The sequence below is a fragment of the Protopterus annectens genome, chromosome 1.part0, assembly GCF_019279795.1.
Source record: "Protopterus annectens isolate FY-2018-M chromosome 1.part0, PAN1.0, whole genome shotgun sequence".
NCBI lineage: Eukaryota > Metazoa > Chordata > Ceratodontiformes > Protopteridae > Protopterus > Protopterus annectens.
In genome coordinates, this window is record NC_056725.1 from 1333445725 (window position 1) to 1333467568 (window position 21844).

Here is a 21844-nt window from a genome sequence, read left to right on the forward strand (position 1 = left end):
AGTGCCTGAAATGCTACAGTCAGCACTGGACACACCACCAGCTCTCTGACTGGCAGGTTGTGCACTGCTTCCTTGTGGACAGGGAGACTGCAAGACGCCAATACAAACTGTACTGCCCACAAGTGGAACTAAGAGGGATGTTTGGGATGCTCGTTCCTGTGGACATTACATTATTTGCAGCCTTAACCATATTAGCTACAAGGGCCTTTCAGTGACCTACTTGAATTTATTAGGGAAATCACAAGTATCAGTCTCATGAGTCCTAAACCAGTTCCTCAACATTATGCTACAACTTGTGGAGAAGCATATCTGGTTCCCCAAAACTGCAGAAAAAAGAACCAGCACTATGCAGGCATTTTATAACACAGCCCATTTTTCTGAGGTCCTGGAAGCCATAGTTTGCACACACATTGCCTTCAACTGGATTGGGATCCAAAGGGCCTGTGATACATCAGCAGCAGGGTTTCCACATTCTGATCTGCCAGGTGCTGTGAAATACTTAGGGCATTATTCATACTATTTCCTTATACCACCTGGATGATTCCCACGATTTGCACATTTGGCACGCATCTTACCTGTACCACAGGTTCATTTGAGGGGAATTTACCATAGTGTCATCTGGTTGGTAGGTACACATACATGCCTAGACAGGTTTATGTACACAGGTGCCAATACATAATTTCACACACCACTCCCAATGTTAGACTAATAAAATCACTAAAATCATTGTGAATTTTTCCTTTATTTATCTCTGTTCATAAAAACATATATCAACTTGAGTAATAATAATATATCTTTATTTTATGCATTTTGTATATGTTGTTTTAAGCAGTTATTAGCTGTGACAAGTAAATAGATTTGTAAAGTGAGGTGATATTGCTTTCTTTACAACTATCTCTTTAAATGGATATGACGTAGTAACTTTCTCCAGTGATTAGGATAGTGCTGCCTGCACTTTTAGATTTCAATGATGGTGTTTTAACACATGCCAAAACTGGTTTGAGGTTTTGAGTTAACCTGTCACCAAAAACTGGAGTGTTATGTATTCTTGTCACCCAAGCCAAATAAAGGAATATTTCATGAAGAATTTAGTGTCTTTACTATTCTTAAAATGGAGCTGGAGTGTTGAATTGTGGATTAACATTTTGTTAAGAGTTTGTGTCCATGTTCCCTTGGGGAAGTGTAGACTAATGGAATTTGTTTCCTATAAATACAGGTACCATGCAAGAAAGGTGTAGGTTGCATATAGTATGTTGTTTGTTGCATGCTGAAGATGATGCCAAATATGCAGTAGAGCCGTTGTTAATAACCTCCATCTGCAATTTCCAGCCCATGCAGCAAATGGGCTACAATGCAGCCCATGTACAAATGTGAAATACAGTGGAGCATGAGTTCATCCTATTGAAGGGGCACTTCCTTTGTCTATACACGTGAAGGTTAAGACACGCACATACTACAATACAATACTGACATCCGTAGCAAGATGTTTATTGTGTGTCCCATACTGCACAACACAACACTACACAAACAGCTGCACCATCAAGTGAACATCTTAACAGGGCTTCCCACATTAGATGTAGCAGCAGCAGAAGGGAAGTGTAGAGGGGCAGGTGAGGAACAGACAGCAGCAGCAGTGGTGGTAGAAAGGTGGCACCTGGTCCACAAGCATAGATCATGGCACAGACAACAATCACACCCAAGCTATGCAGGGCATTGCATGGAATGGCCACTCATATCAACATTCAACTTATCCATACAGGGTAGAGATAGGCAGGGCACAGTCATCACCACTTGTACAAATGGTGGGGCACAGTGACAGGGGGCTCTATATCATATGAGTGAATCGCACAAATTGCAAACGCTCATAATATCGAATGTGCCAGACCTCGAACTTCCACATCCCCCCACACCCCTCACTAAATATATATTCCAACTTCAAGATTTCACTGCAGTGAGTAAAGGGCAAATATTCCATTCTTCGCTGTACCGCAATCTCAGAAAAAGCACTTTGAGGTCCGGTACATTCGATATTATGAGCGTTCGCAATTTGTGCGATTCTCTCATATGATATAGACCCAGTGATGGGTTAGTGCAACACTGTGAGATAGTGTTAGGGTCATGTGAAGTGAACATGGTAGCCAATTACTTCTGAAGGCTGCAGTGAGTCAACGATCACATCCTGTAATGGTGGCCATTGACAGTGTCCATTGTGTTGGCTTGCAGTGACAAGGTATGGTGTGGTCCATGGCAGGGAAGATAGAGATCTATGTCACCATGTGGCTCTACCCTGATGAGGTCTAATGTGTGCTGATAGTGAAGAGCACACAGCTTCCCCACCCAACCCCATAAATGTACTGCAGCCAAGGCCACATCCCCCCATATACCTGGCTATCAGTTGCAGTTAATGTTATACACAACCTCCCCCTCCATTTACACACAGAAGCCATGACTCAACACAGGACCCTAAAACACCACACCACTTGTGGTATGTACTTACCCAGCTTTACAGTGTACATACATTGCCACCCCTGGCCACCACAACTACAGGCAGATGGGTGCAGTGCCATGCTAGTGTCATGGGTTCCAAGCCAAGTTATACATGCAGAATGACATCTGCCTCACTATCACCAAAATCGACCACAATGTTTGTTGCTCTTGCTTAAGTACTTTATCAGACATGACCCCTTCCTTAACTTTGTGAAGATCCAAGTTTATATAACCTTTACTGAAATTATTTTTCTTAGCTGTACAGTTGTTCTAAGTGGCACTGTGCAAAATGGCATTGGTGTTTCTTATCTTGGAGACAAAAGCCTATTAGCATGGTGGCTATGTTAATGAAGCTATTTAATGCCACTGTGAGTGAATCAATGCCAGTGTGCAATACATTATCCATACATGTCAGTGCTAGCTATATGTACCACAGTGACCATGAAGCATGTGATCAGTATGCTCCTGCATATGGCATATTTACACATACAGCACCACAGTGTTGTGCTAAGGCAGTTTCTTAGTAGTATGGTACAGCACTACCACCACGCAGTAGTACTGTGGTGCAGCATCACACTGCAACACAACTGATTCACAAATGTGCATCTGTACACATGGGGGCTACCATATTGCTCTTCAGGTGAATCTGAGAATGTTACCATGGCTACTTCAGGCACTGGCGAATACAAGGCTCCAGTACAGTGTGCCAGGGAGGTAATGATTTTCCTGTTTCTCCTGCACAGGAACTTTACGGAGCAGCTGCCAGCCAAGTAGAATGGCCCAATACAGAAGGATGCCTGACATGAGCTTGCTGGGATGCTACGTACTGACGGCATTAATACAGTTATTGGAAGCAGCACCAACTGACTTGCTTTATGAAAAAAACAGGTCCAAGAGAAAAGAGATTGAAATTTACTCGAAGCATTTTTTTCTGCAGTACTGTATTCTAATATCTTAAATGTTTTTCAGTCCGAGTGACAGCTGAATATAGTTGGGTGTTGGAGAAGGTTAGAATGCATTTTATGGTAGCAGGGTTTGTATGAAATTTGTGCCAGTCCACTGTACAACTGCATTTGTGTCTGTGGCACGTGTGTGCTATTCTTTTTTCCCCCACTGTGTCATCTTTTGTGAAAGAGGGGGATATAAGGGCATAATTACCTCAGACTGAGCTGGCTGATGCATCTGGTACTGGGTTTCCAGTGGACATCAGGTCAACTGTTCAGCAGGGTAGTGATGCTTCCCTAATGGAGATGACCTGGGGGGGGTCACTGGTACCCTCTGTGTCTCATCAAGAGGTAGCCATGGTCCCTCTTCTAAGTAGAATAGAAGTGTTTCCCCCCCCCGGCCTCCTGATGTCAGCAGTAGATGCTGGCGGCTGGTGAGGTTTACTAGGAAATTAATGCCTGCCTTGGCAATGTGGACTGCCTGCTAGCATGGCTTGTGACACTGTGAACAGAGACAATGCTCATCAGGCCATCGAGGGAGCAACTGGTCCACAACACTGACCAACCAAGTGACACTGCTTGACTTTATTGCAGTCTGAACTGGCCTTCCATCCAGCCATGTCAGGACCCTACCCTATTCCCATCTTGATGTTTCCCTCCCTTATGTTTTATTTCTTCTTCACGCTCAACCCTCCACATAATCACTTGTACAAGCTCTGTATACCTATGTTTGTCCACTGTCCTTTTTTTGTATACCACACCTGCCTGTCAGAGTTTTGTTCTGTGTTTGCCTGTCTGCCCCTGCTACCTACTCTTATCCCTTTATTCCATATACAACCATACCTCAATATCTTCCACAATTACCCTTCTTTTGTAAATCTTATAACCGGGTCTTTTTCCCAAAAATAGCCATCCTTCCTAACCCCCATCTTTCATACCTTAATGTTATGCTTGTGTATTTCCTTCTGCTTGCTCGTCTCTGGTTTCTTACATAACTTACTACTCATTGTTCTTCGTGTGTGTGTGTGTGTGTGTGTGTGTGTGTGTGTGTGTGTGTGTGTGTGTGTGAGAGAGAGAGCACACACCGACTTGGTCATGCTAGCCTGCCTACATTATGATATCCATCACACCAATCACATGCCCTACTGTACAGCCTCCTTGTATTCCTTCTCCCATTATTGCTCTGCCTCCATTTAATTATGTGCTCTTTGATGAGGATGCCAGCTTATTCAATATCTGATACATGTCTGATTAGTTCTATGGCTCTCCTGCAGTGACATCCTCCTCCAAAATGAACACTGTACTTGTGCAAAATTTGTCTGTGAATCCCAGCCAGTGTCTTAATTAGCCTTAAAAAATCTGTTCCTGAACTATCTCATTTCAAAATTACTATTTTTAAGCAAATATTCTTCTTCCAGCTGATTTCCATCCAGTCCTTCATTATCTGTAACACTTTCAACAATATTGTATACTTCATATTAATAAGTGCTAACAGTCTCCAGTTATTTAAGACTACTACTTCTATTTTTTTCCAAATGAAGCTTAGTATACTTTCTCCCAGCCATTCATGTAACATACCAGTCATATACCATTTATTCATTTTCAAAAATAGCCATACTTTCAGTTTTTCCACATCCCTTTGAAAGTCGTACACCATCTCATCCATTCCAGATGCACTGCCTGATCTTACTACTTTCAGAAAGCCCTATAATTGCCAGAATCTATTTAATTATATAAAAATGTGATTTTTTTTCACTTCCATATAGCTAACCAACCAGTTTACTTGTGTCATATTCCTGGATTCCGCATATATATCATTTACATTAGTTTCTACTATTCCTTCAATTTTATGTCCAGCTCAATCCATCTTCCCATTTTAACTCAAACAGAAGTGGCATTCCCTTTTTTCTGCTCTGGCCTACATACCTTTCTCTTAGGTTCATATGTAGGTACTAGGCTATTTGCCCTGGGGCCTATATAAGCCTAGCCAAAAATGTTCCCTGGCTTTCACCACCCAAGAAAATTTTTTTCCTGTGCCCCTGTCAAGCAGTGCCGCAGAAGTGATCCCTGGGATGAATTTTCTATTTCCTATCCAGTCGTCAAGATTTTTCTTAAAGAGGGCCAATGAGAAGCTTTGCTTGACATGAATGGGTAGTTTGTTCCAGAGTATGGAAAATCTCTTGGACAGGAATCTATCCCTCCAGCATGTTCTGTTTATTGTGGTGATGAGGTTTAGGTCCCTGGAGCATGTGGTTCAGAGAGACTGGGATTTCTTTAAGTGTAGTATGCCCAACAGCTCTGGGTTTGACATAGCTTTGTATGTTAGGCAGAGATTGCCTCTGAGTAGGTGATATGCAATGGAGTACAGCTGGAGTTTTTTGAGACGGTCTGCGTATGGCATCTGTTTGAGGCTGGTAATCCTCTTACTGAGGTATTTCTGTGGCCTTTCCAATTATTGTAGGTGCCTTGTGAGATACATGCCAAACGGGGCATTGTACTCTATAATGAGTCTGACTAGGGATGAGTAGAGAGGAACAATGACCTCCTTTTTTCTACAGCAGAACCCTTTTGTGATGAGCTGTGCCACGTAGGATTTCCTGACTACTGTGGTGATGTGGTTATCAAAGGAGAGACTCCTGTCCACCTGTGTCCCGAGGTTTCTTATCACACTTTCAATGTTTAGTGAGCTACCGCCTATGTGGTAGTTCATGGGTACCGGGTTTTTCCCAAAAGGGATGACAATGCACTTCATGGCATTGAGCTTGAAGCCATGACTTTGACACCAAGCATCTGTCTCTGTGAGGCCCTTTTGTAGAATGTCTACATCAATAGGTGATTCTATTATGGCTCCCAGTTTGCAGTCATCTGTGAACTTTGTTAGCCAAAGACCTTCTGTGTTGGCTTGCACTTCAGAGAAGTAGATGCCAAAAAAGAGAGGACCCAGGACAGAACCCTGTGGTAGCCCACTCGTTACTGGTCTGAAGTCAGACTTGGAGTCGGCTACCTTTACTGTGTGGGTTCTGTCAGTGAGCCAGTTGGCCACCCATCTTATGACATAGGGATTTATGCCCAGTTTAGTGAGTTTATCTATAATTCCAGAGTGGGAGATGGTATTGAAAGCCTTGGCGAGGTCAAGACAGGTTGTGTGCACTACCTTGCCCTCATCTACAGCTCTACTGACTGCTTCAAAGAAGTCAATCAGGAAGGCTTCATTTTTACCCTCAGTTGTAAGATATAGGACCTCCATCTGTTCCTCCTGTTTCTAACTTTCTGGGTATGACCCCTAACAAGATCCCATACTCCCCTCTTCCAGCACTTTCTCCAGTTTATTACCTTCCCTATATCTGCCCTTCAGCATGAGCCATCACTCTGTCTAGTTCTTATAAAAAGGACTCATTCATAGATGGTCCACTCATAATGTATATGTATTCCTCTTCATATCCTCACCATATAAACTGTTGATATATTTCTATATATCTCCATCTCTAATTTTGTTAATGTGTTCTCTATCCCAAACCATGGATCCCTGTGATCTGAAATTCCCAAGTACATGTAATTTCCATTTATAACCTTAATATGTGAAGCATGAGACTTCGAGTCAGTTTAAGCTCTCTCTCTACTGTAAATAGACACTTTTTTTCAGCAAAGATATAAGGTTGAGTATATTCATGTTTTCCTTAACATCAAGACCAAAACTTTTCTACCATTCCTTAGGTTAGTCGCCAGTACACAGTTAAAATTCCCAACCCAAAATAATATAGAATTTATACATAAATGTAGTCTACACTTACACAATAATTCCTTTCTATGCTAAGCACTGGTGGGTGCATACACCACACAAATTTTGTAGTGCTTTGCATTTCATTTTCCCCCACAGGTTACAGTATATCACTTTCCCTGCCTTAATAATCCTTACATCTTGTATAATAATATTTCTTCCACCTTTTATCAACACTGCCACTCCAGAACACTATTCGTGCACAAATGTCCCATGTTTGTTCATGTTCAGGAATGAAAGATTACATGATAAACAGAATGAACTTCTTCCACTTCAGTTACATCTTCTTCATATTGTTTAACTATCCCACTTAAAGTTTTGAATGTGTTATTTATCTTTTTTTATATTTTGCCCTATTTGAAGAAGTCTGAGTACAGCAAAACCCAATTGTCTTTCTCCCATCTATTTTCCCTTTCCAATATTGCTTCACTATTATATCACTCGTAAATGTACAGTCTGGCCAAAAACATTACTGGAACCATATTTATTACATTACTTATTACAAGAATCTTTACTATGTCCCATGTGCCAACAAACAACACATATATTTATTTTACATGTACTGATTAAATGATGCAGGTACTCACAAAAATGGCAACACATTTCTTATTACAGAAATCTTTACTATGTCCCATCTGCCAACAAAATCACACAGATATATTTTACATTCACTGATTAAATGATGCAGTTCCCACAAAAATATCAACACTTTGGTTGTTCTCAGCCAGCTCCATGGGGTACAGGGATAAAGCACTGATTACTGTGCAGACAGCCTGAGTCTGATTAACATCTCAAGTACCTGTAGGAGATGGCCAGGGAGGATGGGGGTGGGTGGCTGATGCCAGCTCACTCTTCCTATGGGAAAGGAGGCAGCTTGACTCACCACAAAGTGAGACACATCATGGATAAGAGGGGTTACTCAGAGGAGATCAAGCCAGCCGAGTCTGTACAGTCATGCTGCACAGCACCAGTAAACCATGGGGAATCCAGCACATGGAGACATGCTTCCCCTTGGGGAGACTACAATAGTGGACTTAGAAGAGCCATTGATTGGGAGGTGGAACTGGCCAATGGGTAGAGGGTAGCCACCCATGACCAGTGACTGGCCTGTTCCCTTCCATCTGAATCTTGCCAGGGAGCAGAGATCTGATGGAGGCTCCCAGATGGGAATGAATGGGTAATAAGACTGTCATCCAGACTGGGAGCGCCCAGCTCCTGTGATCCTGGAAAGAATGGGACGATTGGGTGTTAATACTAGAGCCATAGGGACAGCAAAAAAAAAAAAAAAAAAACACTTTGGCTATTCTCTGAATCACACAGTACAATGACTATTATTCATAAAAAAGTACATTTAGGAGGTGTACAAAATGCCTCCACAAACATTAAATAAAGCATCACCTTTCCAAACTTCAGTCTGTATTTCAAACATGTATTTCCCTTCGGTAAAGTCATTAAATACTTCAAAGTGTTCACCAATCACCTACTGCATATCGCTCTCACTAAGCAAATCATTCCTGGATTGGATGAATGTCTTCTACATTTCAAAAAAGATAAATCTGATTTTCAAAAAGCTTTTTGTGGAATGATCATCCTTAATTTGTCAAACACTTTATAAATATACTCAACAGAGTATTACACTTACAGCACAAATCCTGTATTTTTTCTTTTTACCCAAGTGAATTAAACCATTTATATTGTGTGTATCCACATTTAATGAACAAACCATAGGCCACCAGAGATAAAAACTATACGGCAGCCCTGTCAGTCTTTCTTCGTGTCTGAAACATAACAAATGAGGTCTCTGAAGTAACAGGACTATTTTCTCCCTTTACACTGTATCCGGAAGAGAGGTTCTCTCCCTGTTTTTGCTTCAGCCCACCCTCCTCACACTGCAGCTTTTGCAGTGAAGCAGCTTTGGATCTAACTGCATTTCCTGTTCTGTCACAAAAGGCAGGGTATCACCTGAGTTCTGCCTTGATAATTTATTTGCCAAATCCCTTAGGAAATCAGACCAAAGCTTTTCTGACTCAACCCCTCCCACCATGAGTCAGACACTTCAAGCACGAGTGACTCAATTTTGTAATCTATCATCAGAACATTTCACAATTTCCACATCACCCACATGACAATTGTCTTCTCTCATACTGATCGGTCCTTCAGCAACTATACTGTCAGCTCTGGAAAAATATTCTAAAATACCTTCCCATGGGTAGTAGGGGTAATGTCTTACTACACATTCAACTACAAACGCCAACACTACATGTGTATCACTAAACCACCTGTCTAGTAAGATAAAATAAAACCAGGTGTGTGTGGCACAGAACACATGTGCAATCAAAGGATGCTCTGAAAAAAAAAAAGTTGTAGTAAAATCCATTGGCTTTTACTGATACAAGCTGAAATAAAATTTGTAAGATAAGCACTTTTGCCTTCTAAAACTAGAAAACTTCATCAGATGAACACACTTAAAAAATCAGGCCTTTTTACAGTCCAGTTTCAAAGTTACTACAGTAGTCACATGATTGCTTAGCCTCTGCTCAGAACCAGAAACATTTTAAAGACACAATGTTGTAGCTAGAAAACTAGAGGACACTGTGGCATATACTGCGTTATACTACAACCAATATAATGAATAGTAGTTATAAAACCAGAAACAAAATGTGTAAATAATATATGTTACATATAAATATAAAGTGCTTGTTCATAAAGTACTTATTTTAAAAATCCATTATAAATTTCATGTGAAATAAATTGAATAAATATATTTTATGTAAAGCAATATTTTTATGCTAAATATGAAAATACAAAGGGCCAACATACTCACTCTCAATTGCCTTGAATTTAACATGTTGCAGAATAACCAAATCACACCTTCATTGAAAAATTCATATAAATGACAGAGGGGACCATGGTCTTTGGTTCTCGAAAAAGGTGAACTCTACTGGCAGCTTAAGCTCAATGGCCTAAACTGGCCTGGTCTCAATGACCAGGTCTCAATCTCTTGCCTACTAAAATTAAAGGCAATTAAGAGATGGTATGTTGGCACTTTGCATTTTTATATTTAAAATAAGAATATTGCTTTACATAAAATATATTTATTCAATTTGTTTCACGTGAAGTTTATATTGGAGTTTGAAAAATAAACACTTTACGAACAAGCACTTTATATTTATATGCAACATACTTTTTTACAAAACTTTTTTCTAGTTTTGCACTTACTATTCATTATATTGGTTTGCGTATAACACACTATATGTCACAGTGCCCTCTAGTTTTCTAGCTACAGCATTGTCTCTTTAAATATTTTTGGTTCTGAACAGAGGCTAGGCAATCATGTGACTATTTTATTAACTTTGAAACTGGACTATAAAAAGGCCTGTTTTTTAAAATGCTTTCATCTGCTGAAGTTTTCTAGTTTTAGAAGACAAAAGCGCTTATCTTACAAATTTTATTTCAGCTTGTATCAATAAAAGCCAGTGGATTTTACTACATTTTTTTAAAGCATCTTTTGGTTACACCTGTGTTCTGTGCCACATACCTGGCTTTAGTTTGTCTTTCTGCCTTCCTGGTTTATTTGTTCATAACAGAAAATCAGAGCAGACCCTCTTAGGGCTCCCCATATAACCAGTATCCAACCCCAGATGAACTTTTGAGAAGTACATAGAGAGTCATATCAGTTTTAATATCTTTTAAAATGATGAACATCAGAGACTGTGCATTCTGTACAATATGTGGACACCTACATTAATATATTATCCACAGCATGACACACTGCCAGACTTACTATACCACTATCACATCCCTACCAAATATTCCCACGATACCCATATGTGATTTCTGCAAGTCTGAGAATGGGAATTCCTCTTATTTAAAAAAAAAAAAAACAGTGTAAGAAACTTCTCTGTGTGGAAGATTTTCAGTCCATATATTTCTTGTTAATCACTGTATATTAATCAGATCAGACAATAGTAGAAATAGCGAACGTAAACTCGTCAAGTTAAAACAAAACAAAAAGTAATAATAGAAAATATATAATTGTACAGTATTACTAAGTACACAGACAAGCGATCCAAGTAAAACAAAAATAGAGTAATAATTTCCTCACAAACTTTCTAAATATATACTTTTTATCAGGCATGGGAGTGGTTTATTGTGCTGTAAAACAAAGTGTTATTGTACACATGTTAAACTCACATCCCTTCCCCCATCAGTGTGACATTCGAGCTGGTCCTGCCCTACTTAGTAGCTGTCATAATAATATATAACCCTTATGTACTTTAAATAAAATTATATAATGATGTGGTACCTCTTGTTTAACCAAATTATTAAGTAGATTATTTAGTTAAATAAGAGATACCACATCATTATATAATTTTATTTAAAGTACATAAGGGTTGTATATTATTATGACAGCTACTAGGTAGGGCTATTAAGTAGATTATTACTGCGGTGGTGGTGCTGTGGTAGCATTGTCGCCTCACAGCAAGACCTTGGGCCGTTCGATTCTCAGCTAGAGCATCTTCTGTGTGGAGACATGTGTGAATGGGCATACCTTCATTGAAAGTTGTGCGTCAGGGCTGGCAAACTCGGCACGTAAAAAATCTACTGCCAATCATTAGCGGACCGGAGTTCTGCTGTAGCGACCCCTAACTGGGAAAAGCCGAAAGACACAAACAAACATTAAGTAGATTATTAAGTCTGTGTGATTTTATCCAAGACAATATACTACATGGCTGGAAATATATCAACCTTAGTTCATTTGGCAATCAAAAAATATATATATAAATATATACATTCTGCATGTAAAAATCAATTTCTACTTTCATAACCTATTAACAAAGATTGTTTTCGTCCTTCTAGACTTCTTCAGGTCTGTGTACAAGAACCCTAAAAACCTATATAATTGTATAATTAGTTAGTATTGTTATTACACATCATTTTGAATAAAGTGGAAAAAAGAACCAGAAAAAAAAAATAAAAATAAGAAAAAAATGTATGTACGATGATGGAAACAAAATATACACTTAAATTTCAACTGATTTAAAAAAGAAAATTAGAAAATTGCCACATTGTTTACATGACTAATTTTATTTTATTTTATTCTACAAACTGGTTTTAAATACCATTTTAAATCAGTTGAAATTTAAGTGTATATTTTGTTTCCATCATCATACATACATTTTTTCTTATTTTTATTTTTTTCTGGTTCTTTTTTCCACGTTATTCAAAATGATGTGCAATAACAATACTAACTAATTATACAATTATATAGGTTTTTAGGGTTCTTGTACACAGACCTGAAGAAGTCTAGAAGGACGAAAGCGATCTTTGTTAACAACAGGTTATGAAAATAGAAATTGATTTTTACATGCAAAATGTATATATATATATATATATATATATATATATATATATTGATTGCTAAATGAACTAAGGTTGATATATTTCCAGCCATGTAGTATATTGTCTTGGATAAAATCACAGACTTAATAATCTACTTAATTTGGTTAAATAAGAGGTACCACATCATTATATAATTTTATTTAAAGTACATAAATGTTATATATTATTATGACACCTACTAAGTAGGGCAGAACCAGCTCGAATGTCACACTGATGGGGGAAGGGATGTGAATTTAACATGTTTACCAATAACACTTTGTTTTACAGCACAATAAACCACTCCCATGCCTGATAAAAAGTATATATTTAGAAAGTTTGTGAGGAAATTATTACTCTATTTTTGTTTTACTTGGATCGCTTGTCTGTGTACTTAATAAAGGATTTTCGACTGGAAACGGACTGCCTGCCTTGCTTGGATTACTTTCGAATACTTAGTAATGCTGTACAATCATATATTTTCCATTATTACTTTTTGTTTTGTTTTGACTTGTCGAGTTTACGTTCGCTACTTCTACTACTATTGTCTGATCTGATTAATATACAGTGATTATCTAGAAATATATGGACTGAAAATCTTCCACACAGAGAAGTTTCTTACACCGTTTTGTTTTTGGACCCACTACACTTTAGTGGGTTGTTTTGAGACTTTGGGGATAACACGGAGATTACTTGGAATTCCTCTTATACCCACATCTCCAAACATGCTTGCCCAAAACCCTGAAATCAACTACACTGAAACAAACCAAGAAATGTAATATTGACTTTCCTGATCTTATTTATATTTAACACTGCTTTTAATAAAAAGCTTATCGTGAGACAACAACCAGAGAAAAATAAGCATATAACATGACATTATCTTGTCAATAAATTAGTTCTTAAGGAAAGACTTGTAAATAAATATCTGATATTCCTTCCTAAACCCCATTCTTGATCCTCAGCTAAAATATTTTATGAGAGAATAGCAACCCATTACTACCCACTAAGCTCCACAGATCCAGATGCCCTTCACTGAAGTTACCTGCGTATACTCTGGTGTGGAGGAAAGTGGGCAATTACAAAAGTTAAAGCAGCAGGCTGAAACAGCCCAAGTTTGAATATTTAAAAAAATGTTTTTCATCTTCAAGATAAAACCAGAAAAGTTGATTATTTTCTACTTCTCATATACATATCAAGATTATTTTTAAAGGACATGTATAACAGACTTTGATAAGGTAATCACTGACTTCTGAGTTCTGATTGCAAAAGGATGCTTATTTTATAATAACAGGCCATCATTATGCAGTATGCTGATGACTCCACCACCCCACCCCACCCTCCGTTTTGCAGCAAGTCTTAAAAAACTCCAAATAGTCATCCAGGCATCCATTTCCCCTGATGAATCCTGGCTAACCGATGCAAGCCTGCTCTTAACCTTAAGAAAAGCAAATTAATGCTATTCACAACCAAACAATTCCCTACCATCAAACACTACTTTTTTATATTACATCAGCTAATAACAATACTACAGAAAAGGTAACCCACACAAACCTATTAGGTGTAACTGTAGATGAAGATCTGAAATGTGATCAGCACTTGACAGAAGTCATAAAAAGTGGGGCTTCTACATCAGTCTAACCCATTCCTAACTGATACAATAAGGAAAACCACTGCCTATTCATACCTCCTTCCAATATACCTATATGCATCAGGCATATTTACCAATTTGCAAACCATACAGCAAGCAAAATTAGAGGCATGCTACAACAAAGTAGCAAAACTGCCTACAAATCTCTCATATAGGACTCACCACTGTCTTGTCTTAAAACAAATAAAGTGGTTAGAACTACCACAACACCTAATCTGCACTTAGCTAGTTACAGTCCATAATTTTATATACAACTCTGATAACTACTCCTACCAAAAAACATCCTTCAGCAGTATTTGCTGTGCAGAAAGTTACTCTTCAGTGAAAACTTCTGGACCCCACAAAGTCAAACCAGAAGCATAGCTAGGGTAGAGGTGAAAGAGGCAGATGCCACAGGTGCAAGGAATTGGGGGAGCACAAATGGAAGATGCCAACTGGTTAGTGCATTTATTTTCATCATGCTATTTCTGAATGGTGGTACAGAAATTAATTCCAGTACTGCTTTTACTGTGAAATGTGTGCTTCAGCACTGTGGTAAAAGTAGAAAAAGACTTTTTTTTCCCTAACCTGATTGAGGAGCATTGCATAGATCCAGTCGAAGAAATGGACTAGCTAAGTGCTAGATCAGGAGACAGTCCTTTTTTTTTGCTTATGGAATCATTCCAGATATGTCACCAAATGAGGTACCACCTTAACTAAAACAATTAAATGGCTTCAAACCCTAATTAATGGCAACATCTGACTGACACTTAACTGTATTCATGAGCTTCACTGGGATACCATTGAACCTTCCAGTCAGACACCTGTCTTATAGACACCTGAAGTACAAACTACAAGCTGGTTGCACAGCTGTACTATTTCACCTCCATTTCACCACAAATTTCGCCTTTTCTCTTCCAGTGTTCCTAAATTCCCAATTTTCTTTCTCATTTCTCCCTACCTCTTCCCACTTTACCACTATTTCTCCTATCACCATATTCTAGCTCCTTTTCCTCCATTATGTAAGATAAAGTTTCACTACTTTAATGTTGGATAAACTGAATAATACTGTCAAAGCTCTTTATATTAACATCATGTTTCCTTAGAATTGTATTTATTAGACCATTATGTGTTACTTTATTCTTAATATAATTTCCATTAGAACCCTACAAAGTAGTAAACTATTATTGTATGTTGTTGCTATTTTACTGTAGTATTTTCCTTAGAACTCTGTGTATTAGAACATTACTGGATGTATTTGTATTCCCATTCTTTGGAACTTTTCACCCTGGGCCTCTACTGAAAAGGATCTTTTCTTTCCCAGACAAACTGCTATGATCAATCAGTCAACAAATAAATAATCCCAAAAGACATTGTGCATCATATCTGTCACTTTTCTCCATTATTAACATTTATTTATTTTATTTAAATTAGGCTCTCTGGTCAAGAAGTTAGTTCTCCCAGCAATGTGCTGCAGGCATAGACTTTCAACAAAGCTAGATTAGATATCATCTCATAAACCAGGCAAGGATTACATCTTAGTAACCTTTACAAAACAGAGCATGACAGTTTCTGAAGCCTGTCTCAACAGTTAATGTTTTCTAAGTGTATCATTTTTTCTAGTAAGAAATTGCACCATTTCAAGTTCTTCTGGGTAGTTAGTTAAAATGCTATAAACACAGTACTTCATTATGGCTCAAATCACTAAGGGATAGACAAACTCTGTGGAGTAAATAGACAGGCTACTTAAAATTAGATATGCTATAAAATATGCTTTTGTTACTTTGGTATACGTATGCTGATCAAAGTTTAAATTGCTGTTTACTATTGTCTTTAGATCTTTAATGACAGTACTGATTTTTTTAGGATTTGAACATTTATATTTGCGGCCGCGGTGCTGCAGCAGTTAGTGTTACCGCCTCACAGCGAGAGGTTCTCCGGTTTGATCCCCGGCTGGGGTGCCTTCTGTGTGGAGTCTGCATGTCCTCTCTGTGGTCGCATGGCTTTCCTCTGGGTGCTCCGGTTTCCTCCCACATCCCAAAGACATGCTGTAGGTAGATTGGACACTCCAAATTGGCCCTAGGCATGAGTGCGTGTGTGTGTGCCTTCTGCAGGAGGTTGGGCACCGGGCTGGCAACTCGACACCGTAAAACTCCACTGCCACTCATGAGCAGACAGTTGATCCGCTGTGGCGACCCCTAACCGAGAAAAAAACGAAAGAAGAAGATTTTGAAATCACAATTCAAATCCCTTTTGCCAAGTCTCATGATGCCACATTAGCATAAATGTTGACATCATAATTACTGAACCTGGCGTGTATTTTTATATGCACCATCACAAGGAACTTCGGTGTCTTTCACTGAAGCAGATATGCTACCGTTATGTTATCCGGTTTGCAATAATCAACATATCTGATCACCCACAACCCATTTCCCACTTTTAAATCTGAGATTAGTCCAAAAATGTGTCCCCTGTACAGAGTTCTATGCCACACCACTGGTAATTCAAATTTATTTCATGATACTTGGGTGCTATACGATGTGATATGAGACTATTCAATAATCCCAACATTTCCTGTTGTATATCAAAGAGGGAGGACCTTCTTAGTCATAACTAACTTTAATCCTTTTTAATTTGAGAAATTCTTAATTATGGCCCCAGGTGGGCATGACACTATAAGTTCTTGATAAAGTCCTTTAAAGTATGTGCCTGTTTATATAAGTGCAGTTACCAATTACTAAGATGTTCAGGCAGTTGTCAGTTTGTAATATCTGCCTTATGAAGGCTACCTTGTTTGTTTTTAACTCTAGATATTTTGTTGTCATGGATTCCCTCCACTCTCATTCTATGCAGACAGACTCTGATTTATTTACTATGGTTAGTGGGAGGCCTACATAACATGTTACAAATATTTTGTATGTATGAGGTACTGATATTGTTAAGTGTGAGGCTTCTTGTGATAAAGGCGAGTCTATTCCAAATGCAGTCTTCAGAATGTCTGCATGTAATAAGGCAAGTATGAGTGCATGCTCACAGGGTAAGGCTGCTTTTGAGAGCTTAACCTCAAATTAACGTCAGCATTCTGCATTATGAGGAAGGTTGTGGTTGTTCTGAATAATTACAATGATGGGATCAGATAAACATTAAGTACTAGAGACTAGGATTATACTGTGATTTTATATACAGTAGTAAATGGAAGTGAAGATAACGGGGTGTGTGTGTGTGTGTGTGTGTGTGTGTGTGTGTGTGTGTGTGTGTGTGAGAGAGTGAGTGAGTGAAGAGAGAGAGTATGTGCATTAGAGCACAGAAATGCCATAATGGTTGGCTTAAAATGTTGTCAGTATTTAATGGAATTTAATAGAGGTAGAGAATGGCAAAAACGTATTTCAATCTATTCAGACAAAAGCATACTGACTTTCAGAACTTTCTTCATTTTCAAGTAAAATAAAATTAAAAATTTACACTGCTCATGACGTTTAATTTTGTAGTGTTCTTTTTGAGTATGCTGTTCACGTGCTTTGTTTTACTGCGTAGAATCTCCCCTAATACTTCATATGGTCTCTTTTTAAATAGGGAAGAGGGACAGTAAAGTATTTAAGTGGTGGTGAATTCTATACAAGAGTACGGCACTTAATGGGAGAGGGGCTTAGATGCTCATTTCTTTGCTGAATGGTTCTGTGTTTAGGAGAGACTCACAGAGGTCTAGGGGAAATGTCACCAGAGCAACAGGGAAATTGCACTTCTTCTCAGCAGGAGGGTATGTCTACAAGATGGTACTGAGTGTTGCAGCATAGGCTGTGGTGGTTGTTGATGTGTGAGAGAATGCAGGAATAGAAAGTGTAAATGCTAATTACAATGGACAGTTGCAGTGGGAGTGGAAGACTCTCCTACTGTGGATGTGGAGCCCTCTGATAATGATATAGATACTCAGTGTGATTTTTATTTCCACCAACAATTGATAAGGTAGAATTATTGCTGTATATCTTGTATTCAAGGTAGGCAAATATGTGATGCTTCAACAAAGGTAGTCATACAATGTACTGAGGCAAAAACAATACATGAGCAGTTCCAGCCAGAGCCATTTAAGTGAAATACATCACAATTCTGTTCCTGTTCAGAACATAGGCCCATAGTTCCTATGTTCAATGCCATCACATGCTAAGGTAACTAGAAATGCAAAAATAAGGCATCAGAGTAGTAGTTCTGATATAAGCTCAGAACTGATTAAAAAAAATCAGACTGTGTAGAACTGGAAATCATTGTGCACTACCTGTTAAAAACAGAGGGAAAAGTTACTGTCTCCAGTCTCAGTAGAACAAAACCAAGTAATATTTATGAATTATTAAAAAGATGATTAAAAAGGACAGGTCTTTTGATACAATTGTGCTTCATGTTGATGTAAATTATTTGGATGCAACCCCTTTGTATCATATGTATCAACAAACTGAAAATATATTCCATTTGTGTTGTACCTACAAAGGAGACATTGTGTTACTGAAATTCTATGTTCCTGAATGTCAACAATTATCAACGTTCCAAAGCTGCACTATGCAACAAATGGCTAACAGACTTTTATCAGAATAAAGAGGTTGACTTGATTAGGTCATGGGATGAATATCTGGGCAAAATAGAAATATTTGGCAGGGACAAGTTTCATCCTAATTTCTCATGGTAAATTATCAAGTAAGAAAATTTTGGAACGGATAATGCATTTCTAGACTACAATCACGTTCTCTCCAAAGTTATGAACAGGACAATATGTTTACTAACATAGCAGAAATTTACTACACTAATGCACACAATTCTGCAAATAAGATGGGGGATCTATCAGTTAAAACTAGTCAGACACAACTTTCTATTACTGAGGCATGGTAATTCACTGATGTTCACATATTAGAATTTATATGAATGCCTAAAAACTGACACTTCTAGAGGTGGGATTGTTGTTTTTGTTCATGATTCCATCCCCTCAAAATTATTATGAGACAATATTGATATGGACGTTCTTACCATTGAACTTCCAGGGTCTTTCCATAACACCAAGTTACACATAATTTGTGGCAATCGCAGCCAAGGAATGAATTCTATGTGATTTTAATTTTTTATAATACTACCTGGGGATGTAGAACATGCAGCTTATCAACTAAATATGGTTTTTATGACTAAATAATTTCCCTACTCAAATAATAGCACTATGGAACTATTGTTTACTAACATTTGTAGTAAATTCATAAGATTAAGTCTCTTCCCCCATTAGAGGCCTCTAATCATTTGGCTTTAGAATTTAATGTAGCTTCAGATATTAATACTTCAAAAATTGTAGTAAGTTATAACTACTTCATGATTAGTCATTGTAGAATAACAAATGTGTTGTACCTTTAACAAGCATTTCCCAGGACTGAACGTGCATATAAATAGTGAGCACGTTAGCTTCACTGCCATTTTGAGAGTACAGCCAGAGTGTGAACATCTACGTGTATGACAGCTAGTTGGTTTATAAGTTAAAGTTACTTAGCCTCATTCATGATGTGTTTGTATATAACAAAGCTGCCTGAAGAGAACCCACAACTTTTCATCTTTTTTAACCTGACAGGACGAGTGACATGGTGTCAGAACCGGGATGCTTTCCAGAGCCACGAGGTACAAAGTTAATGGTGAAGGCAAACTAAGTGAACAGAGAACAAAAAAGGGCCAGAAACAAGCCAAAGGTAATAAAAAATTGCACAAATGCTTTATTTATTAAAAGAGCTGAAACAGAGCATTACAAGGGCACAAAATGCATTATTAAGTAAATGAATAATGCATGAAAACTTTTATTAAGCAAACGAGAAGCATAAAAAGTTCTTTAATCAAATGGAATGTTTGAAATTAAGTTATTTGATAAAAAAATGAGCATTAGAAAAGTATATAAAGGGGTCAGAATTGCCTCAGAATTGCAAAACAAGTTAAAATGAGCATGAGAATGTATAATGGGCATGAAAAGAGATTAAATGGCCAAAATGAATATAATAAAGGGCAAAAAGAACATATTAAGCATAAATAAAGCAAGACAACTGCATGTTTTGGCAAATTACTGTGTTTTGGCAAAACTACTATTTCACACTGATTGAAGCCTTGAATAGCATGACTAGAAGCATAACTAGAGTTATTCAAAGTAGCTCAAAGTGTGTAAAACTGCTTACAGTGAATGTTTATTACTGTGCATTTATTCATAGGTTCATAGGTGTGTACTAGGTTAATGGCTCTGGAGCCTTTACAAGCCTAGCACATAAAAGTGCCCTGGCATTGTGCCGCCCGACGTTAGTTTCCAGTGCATCTATCAAGTAGAGCCACTGCAGTGATCCCCAGGATGAACTTTCTATTTTCCATCCACTCATCAAGATTTCTCTTGAAGAAGAGGGCTAGTGAGATGCTCTGCTTGACATGTATGGGAAGTCTATTCCAGAGCACGGGCAGTCTCTGGGTGAGTTTGACGCGTGCAAAGTGCAACTATTTTGTAAAGTGCGGTCAAATACAGCTATTTTGAAAAGTTTCTTGCACATGGGTGTGCTCATTCACAGAGTGCTGCCATTACAGTGTGTTTTTTGCACTGTACAGAGTTATTTGGCAAACTGCAGCCACTTTGGGGAAATGTCAGTGTGCTGTGTACTGTTTATTCAAAAAGTACAATTACTTCGAAGTGTTTCTCACTCTGAGCTTCTTCTGCCCAGTTTATTCCCAAAGTGCAATTACTTTGAAACAGTTTATTCGCAAAATGCAATTACTTTGAAACAGTTTATTCGCATAGTGCAGTTACTTCGAAATGTTTCTTGCTCTCAGCTTCTTCTGCTTAGTTTATTCACATAGTGCAGTTGTTTGAAATGTTTCTTAAAATGATAAATGACTTTTACAATAAAGTGATTTCAAGAATATTATAGTGCCCAGGAAACGTATTAAATTTCAGGCATATGTGTAAGTATGTGTGTGTGTTCGTGCATATGTGCATACTTGCAAAGGTCTTCACTGAGATATGTTGATACGGCATATGGATTTTGAAAACCGCTACCACTTGTATGTGATCAGAATACTGCAGAGAAATTGAGAATATTTGAGTAAGAGTATGACATATTTATACAAGCAGCTTATTCTGATAAAGATGCATGCACTAGGACATTCATTTTGTTAAACCTACCAGGGTCAGAGGCCACTGAAAGGGGATGTTCATTTGTACAGTGGATATAAAAAGTTTACACACCCCTCTTAAAATGCCAGGTTTTTGTGATATTAAAAAATGAGACCACAATAAATCATTTCAAAACTTTTCCCACCTTTAATGTGATCTATACCCTGTACAATTCCATTGAAAAACAAACAAATCTGTTAGGGGAAAAAATATAAAAAATAAAAAATGTACAATACGCTGGTTGCATAAGTGTGCACACCCTTAAACTAATACTTTGTTGAAGCACCTTTTGATTTAATTACAGCATTCAGTCTTCTTGAGTACACACCTGCCATCAATTAAAGAGACTCTGATTAACCCCAAATAAAGTTCAGCTGTCCTAGTAGGATTTTCCTGGGTTGCAAAACCCAAATCAAGCTTTACTGTTAACTGTCCCAACTGTCTTGCCAGCCGTGAGTCTAAAAGAG

General features: G+C 38.0%; 1 protein-coding gene across 4 annotated transcripts in view; it reads right to left on the reverse strand.

Moving 5' to 3' along the window:
• Nucleotides 1-21844, reverse strand: part of NCF4 (neutrophil cytosolic factor 4) — a 709063-nt gene that overhangs the window by 427304 nt on the left and 259915 nt on the right. The gene's annotated exons all lie outside the window — the stretch shown is intronic.